At 37.9% G+C, this 12438-nt stretch overlaps 1 long non-coding RNA gene across 1 annotated transcript in view; it reads left to right on the top strand.

Annotated features, from left to right (window-relative positions):
* LOC109394926 (uncharacterized) overlaps positions 1-12438 on the top strand; it is an 81537-nt gene that overhangs the window by 40692 nt on the left and 28407 nt on the right. Inside the window, exon 2 of the long non-coding RNA XR_002126552.1 lies at positions 9371-9428. This is a non-coding gene — a long non-coding RNA (uncharacterized LOC109394926). The remainder of the gene's footprint in view (positions 1-9370; positions 9429-12438) is intronic.

Here is a 12438-nt window from a genome sequence, read left to right as displayed (position 1 = left end):
GAAGTTAACTTGGCTTAGAAGGGTTAATCAAGTTTCCCATGGCAGTCAATTGATATGAGAAGGGATGTGTATATTTCTAATACAACAAATCACCCTCAATGGTTTGTTGCAAGCTCTTAGTGTTAGAATTGGGATACACAAGTCTCAGTATGGTTCTGCAATTTACTTGATAAATCATTTAACTTCTGTGAGCTAATTTCTCATTCTATAAATTAGGGCTTATAATATTTACCCCAGAGGTGGTTTTGAGGATTAAATGCATGTGAAAATGATTGCATGCTAAGGTCTATAAAATATTAGTCTTTTTCTTTAGTCCTATATAACTGTGTAGGGGCATACCTTTCCTGCTATCATAGTTTTGGCTACTCCTGTAACACGTTTTGCTTAACAATCCACTTGAGGAGCTGTTCAAAGGAAGCAGCTCCTTTCTGGCATAGGAAGGAATCAGAGCCCAGATCTAAATTTGACATTCTCTTTCTAGGCTTCTTATAAACCCTCATTTACTTGATCTTGGTCAAAAGTGTAAATTACTATCTGCAGTGCAGATTTAAAAGAGAAAAGTATAGTAATAATCAGCATCTCCTTTACCCACATAAGGAAACATAGAAGAGCATAGCATTTTAATTGTCACAACCATCAACACTAGAATTAAATTGGAAGTTACTATTTAGATTTTCCAAGTGCAACTTTTTATCAGTCTTAAAAAAAAAATTCCAAAACTTAAAGATTCTTTTTAAAAAACCATAGCCCTTTAAGCTAAGTTTATATTAAATTATACAGTAAAACCCAAAACATAGACAACATTTTTATTTCAAGTATCTTTCACACATTTTAAATACTGAGCACCCAAGGCCTTAAAGCTAAGCCTGAAATAAAAACTTTCAAAAGGAAAATAAATCACATCGAATCAGTCTCACAGAGTTCTGAAATTTTGGTCGTGAACCTTTTATCTTCCTTTCAGTCACAAATAGGTGTCTTCTGGCTTTTCTCCCACACGGCCCTTTTGTAGTAGCACGGAGGCCATATTTTTCTCTTGTTCTCTGCCTTTATCTTTCCACCGGTTCTAGGCTATTTACAGATTCCTAATGCATGGAGTATGTATACCACAGTTTGTAAATATTTATAGATCTCTCTTTCCTCTAAATGGTTGTACCAATTATTGCCTGATGACCCATTTAGCAATTAATCAAGTTCTGTATTGTGACAAACTTTCTCTTTTGAATTGAGCCGTTATTTCATTGCTGTTTAATTTTACATGTCTCTGTCTTGTTTTTCTCATTGCATATCAGAGTCCATACAGACTGCACCCACTTGTTTATATTTTTATCCCACAGCCTGGAGCAGAAAAACACCTGACAATACTGGGCTGTTTGGAATTAGGCCTGAGTTTCAAACCCAGCTCTGTTCTTTATTACTGTGTGACTGTGGTCCATTTTGTTACATTGATGAGCCTGTTGTGTCACCTGTGAATGGAAATGCTAATCCTACCCTATGTGGTTATAAGTATTGACTTGTATGATTGTCTGATGGACAAGGCTGCAGCCCTGCACGCTCCAGGGCTGCCATCCACGTAGTGTGATGTGGGTGGTACTGCCCAGTTAGTGAGCCTGGTACCTATTAGGCACTCACACATGACAGTTATTATGGCTATCACTGAATCCCAATCACTTAATATTCAAAGTGTAAAGAAGACAAGCAGAGGCAAAGTTGAACAGTGTGTAAATTGTTGGCAGCAAAAGAACTACCTTTGGCTCAGGCGTCCAAGATGCGCACAAGTTTTAATTTTCCTTAGGAACAAGGCAGCTGTTTTGTGACGCTATCACATTTGTTGCTTCAATAAGTTTCCTTTACGTAATCAGTTCTAATCTCTGTTTCATGTGGTTTGAGTTTGGGAGGTGGCCCTAGAGGTTCTCTTCTTGAGTCTGTCCTCATGGGTTTGGTGATATCAGTCCATGCTCCCAGAGAAAGATGGACACAGGCTTATAATGAATTTCAGGCATTTTCAGATGTTTGAGAATGTGATGACACTCAAAGTCTAGATCTAGTCCTTATCGTTAGCAATTGATTTAGTTCATCACAGCAAAGAGCAATATCATTTGGATAGGGTGAAACAGATGAACTTAAGGGCTGGCGAATGGACAGTCTGAAGCTCCAGGTAGATTTTTAATAAGTATTAAGGATATGGCCTGAAGAATGGTCTTTGTTTAGTTGAAGAAAAGGAAAGGTGTCCTTGAGTAATTCTTCAGGGTCGCAGAGTACCTGATATTGGTAGGGCGGGCAGAGTGGTTATGTGGTATTAGATTAATGTCACATTATTGCGTTATATGGAAGAATCTGTAATATTATTAGGCAGTTGTGAAGAGCTAATTACAGGAAAATATTAACTGGTTAATAGAATCATAGGATAACAGAGCTGAAGGCACTTTCAGAGAGGACCTGGCCTAGCCCTCTGTCTTCAGGCAAGGGGATGTCTAAATCACCCAGGAAAGATGGGATTCACATCCCAACAAGCTCACTAAGGTTAGAGATGCCTCTACACTTTTGGGTGGCCCATATGATTATTTTATCACCCCTAGAGTTAAAAAATCTCATCCTCATCCAACCTAAACTGCAGATGATTAATTCAGATTTGTGTTTTCTTTCCCACAAACAACCACAGACTGGCGCTTGTGGTGATGGTGTCGCATGGATGACTGAGAGCAAACTCAACTTTTCACTTATTACTGCACATCTTCTTTGTTTATGAGAAGCAGTGAGGTTCATTCACTCGATAGATATTTATTGAACACCAAACTCTGTAATAGGAGCTGAGGATGCAACAATGAGTAAAACAGAATCTCTGTCCTCAATACATGTGTAGTCTAGGGGAAGGAGAGCACAGAAGTAGAGGGGTAATATTTATTAGGTAGTGTGGTAAGTACAATAATGTTTATTATAAATATGGGAGTGTTTATCGCATGCTGAGAATTGCACTAAATGCTTAGGTTCTACATTTCATTCATCTCACAACTGCTCCTCTATCATAACCTTGTAATTGTAAAAAACAGTATGTAAAATGCAAACTTTCCCTTCTGATTGGGATGTTCTTGATGGTACATCTTAAGTTCTTCCTGTTGATGGCTTAGAATAAATTTATGGTCAATACTGCTCGTTTTGCTGCTGAGATATAGAAGAAGTGTTTTAGGTTTTAGAAGTCCCTCATCTGTCGCCAAATTTTAGGCTTTCAAGACTGTTATTTTTCTGTGGGTTTCACAATCCTTTTCTGGAAGTCAGAAGCTTTCTTTCTATTTGCCTTTCTATTGTAACAATTCTAATGTGCCCTAAAAAAGACCGGATCCTCTGGTTAAAGGGGAAGTATCATATGCAAGTAAGTGAAGAAAACAAAAGAAGAAGAACACACTTCCATATACCATCTCTCTTTTATAATGTAAATGCACACACTAAGTAAATGCACACAACTAAGTATACTTAGTTATAGACCCCTAGATTCAATGCATATCCTCGTCCAGATGTATCTATTTTAACTGGAGATAATTTGTAAACCCATATAAGACAGATTACTTCTAATTATGGAGTTTCAGGCATCAAAGTACTGGGTAAGGTTTTTTATTTTCTCTTGACCAATTTTTCTTCTTTGCAGAACCCATGGAGCTAATGATATTCTTTACCACATTGTCCCTTTATGTAAATTAACTTGCAACACGCATTACAGTTTTTGTAAGATCTTCATAGGCACTTACTGCATCTCAACATTTTTGCATTTGACTCCCTGCATGTCTATACTATACATAGGTATGATTATAGTTCTCTAAAGTGATCATTATGCTGATGATAATGATCCAGAATGGTCATAAAAACAGCCTCTGATTACATTTAACAGCAGCAAATACAAAGAAACACTTCTTCCTGCTTGGGTATATTTAGTGGCAAATGGTATGATGATGCAGAAGACAGCTGTGATGACCATTATGTCAGTCTCTTACCTGAGTAGAATAGAAGTTAACCATTAGGGAAAGAAAGGCTTCTCATTGCCTTAGTTGTGTTACTGTCCATCACATACTGCTCAGGCTCCTAAATTGAGGTCTTACCAAAGTATGAACCGAAGAATGAGTGTGGTCCTGAAGCTCACATTTGATGTAAGAGCAAATGCTACCCAGGGTGTATTAGTTAGCAAGATGGCTGCCTGGTACCCCCCTCATCCCCCATCATGTGCCCTTCCCTTCCCTCCCCTCCCACCATGGCTCTGAATGGAACTTGCTGTGCTGGCTGTTCAAGTCCTTGAATACATTCCCTTCCTCAGCTTGGACAGATGGTGTTAAGAGGGTCAAAAAGGAAGTACAGTAAAACCTTGGATTACAAACATGGTTTGCGAGTGTTCTGCAAGACGAGCAAACATTTCTAATATTTTAACGTGGTAAACAAGTGATGTCTTGCAATATGCGTAGTTTGTTTCTGGAATGAATTATGCTCGCAAACCAAGGTATTACTGAATATTCTTTCAGGTTTTTTCTTTTTTATTTATTTATTTTTTTATGTATTTATTTATTTATTTATTTTTATTGTTAGCTTCAGGTGTACAGAACAATACAATCGTTATCCTTGTCACCCTTCACACAGAAACAACCCCACTCTTTAAGGTTTTTTCGAAGTACACTCATTGATTTCTCTCAAACTCTGGTAAGGTTTCCTTTCTTGCTGGATAAATAGGAACAAATCTGGGATCCACTTGAAGTGATACATTATGAAGACCATGGCAGCTGCATGTATGCCTGGGCACCTTCGAGAATGTGTTATAGAGAACATGGTTAGGCAGTATCTCTTTTCTTTCTGAAGTCCAGGTCATATTTGTATACATATATTTCTCTGCTTCTCTGCCCCTTTCTATCTTTCTCTGTTTATGTTAACCCTTCCCTATCCCCTTCCCTGACACCCCATAACCACATTACAGGATGGAATAAATTTGTATTTGCTCTCCAAGCAGCATGAGATACAGCAGATGAGGTGGTACAGGGTTCAGGAGGAGTTATAGTACATGATACATGTGCTAAGAATAAATGGGGAAAGTTAACTATCATCATTATTTATTATAATGTGTCCTGACTATATTGTCATTGATCTGCTAACTTAATATTTCAATGGGACATGCAAGATGGTTTAGACCTAAACTATCAAACATCTAAGAAGGTTATGATTTAAAGACACTATTTACACCCATAGGGAAAAAGCAAAAATCTTTTAATTTCCTCTCTGAATGTTCCTGAATTTGTTCTCCCCCGTTTTTTGGTGGAAAATGGTAGTGCTGCATACAAATAAATCTCCCAACTCAAGTGGTACTTCAAGTCTGTTTTAGCTATTTACTTAGATTCTTGAGGTCTGGGGAGCCTGCAGTTTTGTTGGTGTGGATAGCATTAAGAAGAGAGGGGAGACAGAGATGGAGAAAGAGAGAAGGAGAGGGGGAGAGAAGGAGAAAGGGAGGGAGGGAAGGGGGGAGAGAGAGAGAGAGATAAGACAATGCAGGGTGATAGGAAGGGAAGTATTATAGAAAAGACATTTAAATCATTGTCTGCGATCAGAATGCACAGCTTTGCCGTTCTATCACATAATTCCACCTGGGCCAGATGACCACCAGCCTATAATTTCTCTTTTGAAGCACACAAGGAAATGAAAGCTTTAACAGCCCTTCCAGGCTGCGAGTTAGGAGATGCTCCTGCTGATGTTAGAGCCTTGGGTTGTTCCTGAAACATAATTGTGACATCTCCTGAGAACACAGTGTGTTGCAAATGGCACAGTCTAGGTCGTCCTGGTATTTTGGTTGGCAAAGCCCCCGTCTCTGCCTCAGACTCTTTCTCCTGCCACCCAGGCTCCAGACAGAGACAACTATGTACTGCTCTGCATGGTTATTTGTCTGAAAAAAAGCTTTACAATTGTACCAGATTTATGGGTCCACAATTGGGGCATTTATGTAAAATTTGAGCCTAGCTATCAAGGGATCTGCTAGAAAAATGTAATTTACTTAGCAAAATCAAATTTCAAGTCAGCATTATTCACCATAAGGAAAAGCACAAATTCAGCAAAAGGGAAGGCAACGCTGAAATTCACCTTCAAAGCTAAATATTGAATCTTAAAACCAATTTAACCTCTAATTCATTGGGGGTTTAATAATCTCCTTTATGTCTGGTTAAATCTGAAGCTAAGTGGTTAGCAAAAGGTTTTGGCTTGTTAAAATTTTCTCCCCTTACAGATTAAATTTTTATAAATGGAGATGAGTTACTGGTTTAAATGTTTCCCACAGCTGGATTCAGAGAAGTACTGTTTCATGAGTCCTCAAATGGAACAATTAAGTTCTTGTGTGAAGGAGAAAGAAGCCAGCTTCACAGTGGGGAGTGTGGGGCGAGAGAGGGTGGAATGGCAGGAACAGTGGCTTTGGCTGGAACAAAGCCACCCAGGTTACAGGAACCCCAAAGCAGGACCCAAGCAGGGCCGTGGGAAGCAGAGCCCAGCTGGTTGTCCAGCGTCTGCAATGGCTCTGCCTAACAATTTCATTTTGCCCCAGGGAGACATAAACTCTCAGAAGCAAATATTTGTTGAGCACGTCTTATGTGCAAAATAAAGAGGGACAAAGAGAGAAAACACAAAATAAAAAGAGAGAAAATATGTACGTAGTGAACATAACAACTTACAAGGTCATGTTTGTCATAGGAGTGCAACAGGCTACAGAGATTCCCAACATTTTTGAGCATGAGCCACTTTTTTTTCCCCTATTGAGTTTAAATTTATTAATATACCAATTCATTTTAATTAATACAATTAAGTGACCTATGCACATAGGTATATATTTAATAAGCCATTACTTTGAACATAGCTTTTATGTGACATAATTTCATATATCGCAGGGTGAAATGAATATGAGCAATGTTTCTGGAGCTAGCTTCAAATTACTCCACACTAAAGCTATAGCCAGGTGCAGCTAAGAAAAGCACACCTGTCATGGCCGGATTTGGGCTCTCTAATCCTTTGGTTCAGCTGGTACTGCAACATTTGCTGGTCTTCTATACTATTCCCTGTTATAGCACATCTTGAGTCACCCCTTTATAATATCAAACATTTGGGGGAATCTCCACATGTGATAGCTACTTGAATTATTTCCTGAGGAAATATATATATATATATATATATATTATATATATAATATATATATAAAATATATATGTGTATAATATATATATATATATAATATATATAATATATATTATATATTTATATAAAGCTATTGTGAAATCAGGAATGCATTTCTTAATCTTGTACAACAATGGCATGTATTTGAAGGTAGTAGAAAATATGTGGGTGAGACATAAGATGGATTTGGCTTTATGATAGATTCACAGGGGAGCATGTAGATTCACAGACCAGTTTACAGTAATGTCAGGCCCCATGGGCCACCACTCCTGCAGGATTTTGAAGAAGGTGAGGGTACCGTTAGCTGGATTCCTAGGGAAAACTTCATTGGTGAGACTGCATTTGAACTTTGGGTTACTAGGCCTCCCTGTTCCTAAACTTTGCACCTTAAGAATGTAGCTGTGACAGCATCACACTGTCAGATTGCCATGCAGTATCTAGAAGCTGTTGATACTCTCACTACAATGGGAGAAGAGCGTTCTACTGGTCAATGTGACCCTAGCTGGCATTTGAATTTGATTGACATGATGAGCTTCTCTCTTTGACACTCGAGGGCTTATACTAATCTTCCTAAACAGAATTTGTACCTAATATTGGCTTCCTACTCTTTAAAGCAGGACTAACTCCATTATCCACCCCCCACCCAACATATCTTAATTTAGCCTACTAGAAAGGTCTAGTACAAAAAAAATATATAAAATGTGTTGCTCAAGATAAAATGGAGCTCTTTCCCTGAGGCTAGAGAGTAGTTGGTCCTTTGGGGCCCCTGTCTAGCTTGCATTGAGGACCTTCCAGTATCCCTGGCAGCTCCCAGTGACAGTACCTCCTGCCCTAAGATAGTTGGTATAAGGTATATGCTTGATCCCCAGTGAACTGTTTTCATTTCTCACCTGGAAATTTGGATCTGAGAGGCACAGAGTCTGGGAGTTTTCAGAGCTGAGCCGTATTTACGACAACTTTCCACAGAGGAGGGGCATAGAGTTGAACTCATCCTTGAATTCTATCGGCTAATCTTCCCAATAACCCCCCACTTTTTTCTCTTAAGCTAAGCAGAATTCGGTCCTGTTTTTTGCAACCCAAAGAACTTTAATTGCATAAGTGTTTTGGAGCAGGAAAGTGTACTGTTCTGTTTTGGACTCTAAGTTAAACCTATTGAAAACTTTAAAGATTCTTAAAATTAAGAGTTGCAAGCCACATATAGGTTAGGAAGTTGTGGGATTTAGACTAACCAGTAGGAATCTACATACACATTTACAGTGTTGATGACCAACTTTGTGTTTTTTTAAAGGTGGGTAGGGAATAGCAGTGCTTTCTTTTTACCACTTCCAAGTTTTATAAGACTTTCTCATGTGCAGAAAGTTCCTTTCTCTGACCCCATATAAAGCTAATCTGATGGCTTGGCATCAGACTTGACCAAGCTTATCTGGATTAATGCCACCTTTAAAGGGGAACAGTCCTTCTTATTGCCTCCCTTAGCCACCAGGGCTGTTTTTAGAAGGAATGAGTGAAAAATAAGTGGTTTATTTAAAGTACTAAATTTATATTGGTAAATGTAAAAAAATACAAATGTTATTTTTAAAAGTACACATTTCCATGCATAGTATAATTATGTCAATATAATAAAAATAAAAACAAATCTTTAAGATTTAAGGAGCAATAGACCAAAGTACTAATAGCCATTTGAAGGAGTAGTGGAATCACAGATGGTCCCTTCCCCACCATTTTTTCCAGTTGTCCAACCTTTCTATAATATGATGTCATTGCATCTATAATAATTTTTGAATACATAGGATGTAGGGAGAATAAATAAATATACCTAGTCTACTTTAAGATTTATCTATCATCTATCATCTATCTATCATCATCTAACTATATAGAGAGGAAGAAAGGAAGGAAGGAGGGAAGGAAGGAAGGAAGGGATAACGAAAGAAAGAGGAAGGAAGGAAGGAAAGAAGGAAGGAAGGGAAAAAAGAACGAGTGAAATAGATATTCTCAAGTATTGTCAAATTGTTAGAGGGAAAAAACAAACAAACCTGGTAAAACAGTCTTGATAAACTTTAAACTTTAATTTTTGGTCTTTAAGCACCAGGAGATTTTTGTGTCTATATTCAGTTTATGAATGACTGAGTGATATTTGTGTCAGCATTCAAAAAATGGAATAGAAACTAATACACTTTTTCCTTCACTGTAACAGTTTGAAATGCCTGATACCCCTCGGGATGAAGCAGCTGCGTCTCAGAGAACTGCTACAGGTATTTGTTTATTTATTTATTTATTTATTTATTTGATCTAATTTGATTATTAAATTTATTGGGGCAAAACATTGTTTAGTAAAATTAAATAGGTTTCTACAGACTAATATCTCTGATGACTACAGATGCAAAAATCCTAAACACAATACTAGCAAATTGAATGCAACAATACGTTAAAAAGGTTATACATCACGATTAAGTGGGGTTCATTCCAGTGGCGCAAGGATGGTTCAACATATGCAAATTGATCGAGGTGATACACCATATAAACAAAATAAAGGATAAAAATCATATGATCGTATCAATACATACAGAAAAAGCATTTGACAAGACACAACATCCACTTATGATGAAACATTTAATAAAATGGGTATAGAAGGAAAATAACTCAGCATAATAAAGGCCATATATAGGTTTTAGATTATGAGGTTATTTGGCAGAGTTGTCCTCTTTATCTATTTGTCTAAAATAGAATTAGGTTACACGAACAACAAAGATACATAAGAGAAATCTCCTTTGAGATTCAAAGGGAAGTGAGAAAAAAAATTGGTATTAATAAGGAACATTTTTCTACTCACAGTAAAGGAACTCTCTTTCAGAATTTTAATGTAAAAATGTTGCACCAGGAAACTAGAAATTTTAATTAGAAATTTAAAAAAAATATTTAACATGCATAACATGCCAAAGTTGTTATATATTTTGTTGACTAAAACGCCAATGCCTTCTTTAATGTGGTGTGCACATATATTTACATATCAACTACACCAGGACCTTACTCAAAGCATGTTAGAAACAGTTAAGGAATTTAAACGATTCAGTAGGAATTGGAACTGGATTGGCCTTTACAAATGATCTAGACCACAGCTCTCCAATATAACTTTTCGAGATGATGGAAATATTCTATATCTGTATTACCAATACAGTAGCCACCGGTCTTGTGTAATCACTTGAAATGTGGCTGGTATGACTAAGGAACTAAAATTTTAATGCAATTAACTTTAAAATTAAATAGCCACATGTGGCTAGTGCTCTGTATTGGACAGTACAGATCATGCTTATTTGGCGGATAAAGAAGTTGAGAAGCTGAATGAGAAGCCCAAGACAACTGTCAAATCGACCATTACTATTTTCTGTCCATTTTCATCAAGGAGAGATCGGGGAAGAGGGGGAAGATGAGTGAGTTTGGTATATTAGTGTTCTAAGACTGCTCCCTGACAAACCTTTATTTTTGAACCTGTTGAAACACCTAGAAACCACCCACCCAGCAGGGGTCGTGGGTAAGATTACCTCCAAGCCCACTCTGATTGGCACACTAATAATACACTTGATAGTACTTCGTAGTCTTCAAAGCTTGTTCACATATATGATATTTTCTCATTTGCTCTTTTCAAAAACCACATGAGGTTGGAAGAGAAGATATCATCCCCACTTTATATCTGAGGTTCTGATAGGCCAAATGATTAGCTCAAATTCATGTGTGTTTAAGTGCATCTGCTGGAAAAGAAGGTTTTGACTCTTCGTTCAGTCTCTTTTTGTTATACCCGACTGTCTTTCATCTAAGCCCCTGAGAAGGGTTAAGACTTGGGAAGCTGCCTTGTATTTAGGGTAGATTAGGGAAGACTCACAGAACAGAAGCATCACACCTAAAACATCCTCTGGCAAAAGTCTAGTGGGAGGCTTCATAGACTCCAGAATCAAGAGGGTGCAGCATTGACACCACTCTGTTGAACTTACTAGAAGTATGTCTTGGACAAGTTACTTAACCTCTTTAAATACTACTTCCCTGATTGTTACTAGGAGACTTCTTGTGCAAGTTAAATGAAATGATTCATGTAAAGTACTAAGTGTAGGGCATATAGTAACTGCTCAATGCATGTTGCTATAATTATGCATATTAATATATATATATATATATATATATATATATATATATATATATATAAAAGATGGGAGCTGTGTTTTCATTGCTTCATTGGCCTACTTCCAGTTTCAGAACTAGGAGATGGTGACCTTGGGTTTGATCGGCTTTAGAACACTAATAAATCTCTTCGCATTTTCCCACATTTTTCCCGTCCACTCTAATTCTCTATTCTCTTTCTCCCACTACAATGCCATCAGGAAAATGTAATTGAGCTTCCACCCCTGGACTCTCTCTTTCATTGCTGTAACATCTGTGGGGTTCTAGAGGAAATACTGAGGGCAGACACCAGGGTGCCTGGTGAGATCTTGGAAACATTCATTGGCTTCCCCATGTGCACCATCATTGTGGGTGTGGCAGCGTGAAGCCACATGCCCAGTTCAAAGGAATATATTTTGACAGAGTTTTCAAAAATCAAACTCTTTCTCCTTGTGGAAATTTTTCCCCCCACACTCCTACCATCATTAACCACTATAAATATTGAGTCACTATCAAAGTAGGCCTGTACACAAAGCCTTCACCCCCAATTCAGAGGTTATGTCCACTACACTTCGTTTCTCCTCCTCCAATCATCTCGTGACCTACAGGCTCATTCATGAGCTTTGGAAATGTTCAGGATGGACCCCAAAACATCAGATCCATAGATTTTCTCCCTAATGGTTCAGCCCCACTATGGGAGAAGAATATCAAAATCATGGAGATCCTACGTGTAAAATAGGAGAAAGTTGAAGAGCAATAATCTAAATTAAAATGGAATACAGATGATAATCTGTTATCCTATCCAGTGGGAGGAAATATATAGCACTAGAAAAGAGTAAAAGAACCCACCATCCAGGGAGGTAAACCTTTGCTCTGTGGTCTGGGTAAACATAGCTCATCCCAATTCCACTAGTTACTATTCTTTTTTTTTTTTTAAAGATTTTTTTTTTATTGGGGAATTGGGGGGATGGGAACAGTGCTGGGGAATTGGGGGAAGGGGAACAGACAAGTTGCTGTCCTTTTGTTCTTCAGTCTAGTTGTGGAGGACGTTGCTTCACTGACCCAAGTTGGCACCATCATTGGGCTCTTCCCAGACGAGGCAGATCAGTCGCC

Source organism: Hipposideros armiger, unplaced genomic scaffold, assembly GCF_001890085.2.
Source record: "Hipposideros armiger isolate ML-2016 unplaced genomic scaffold, ASM189008v1 scaffold_444, whole genome shotgun sequence".
Classification (NCBI taxonomy): Eukaryota; Metazoa; Chordata; class Mammalia; order Chiroptera; family Hipposideridae; genus Hipposideros; species Hipposideros armiger.
This window is presented reverse-complemented; position numbering and strand designations above follow the sequence as displayed.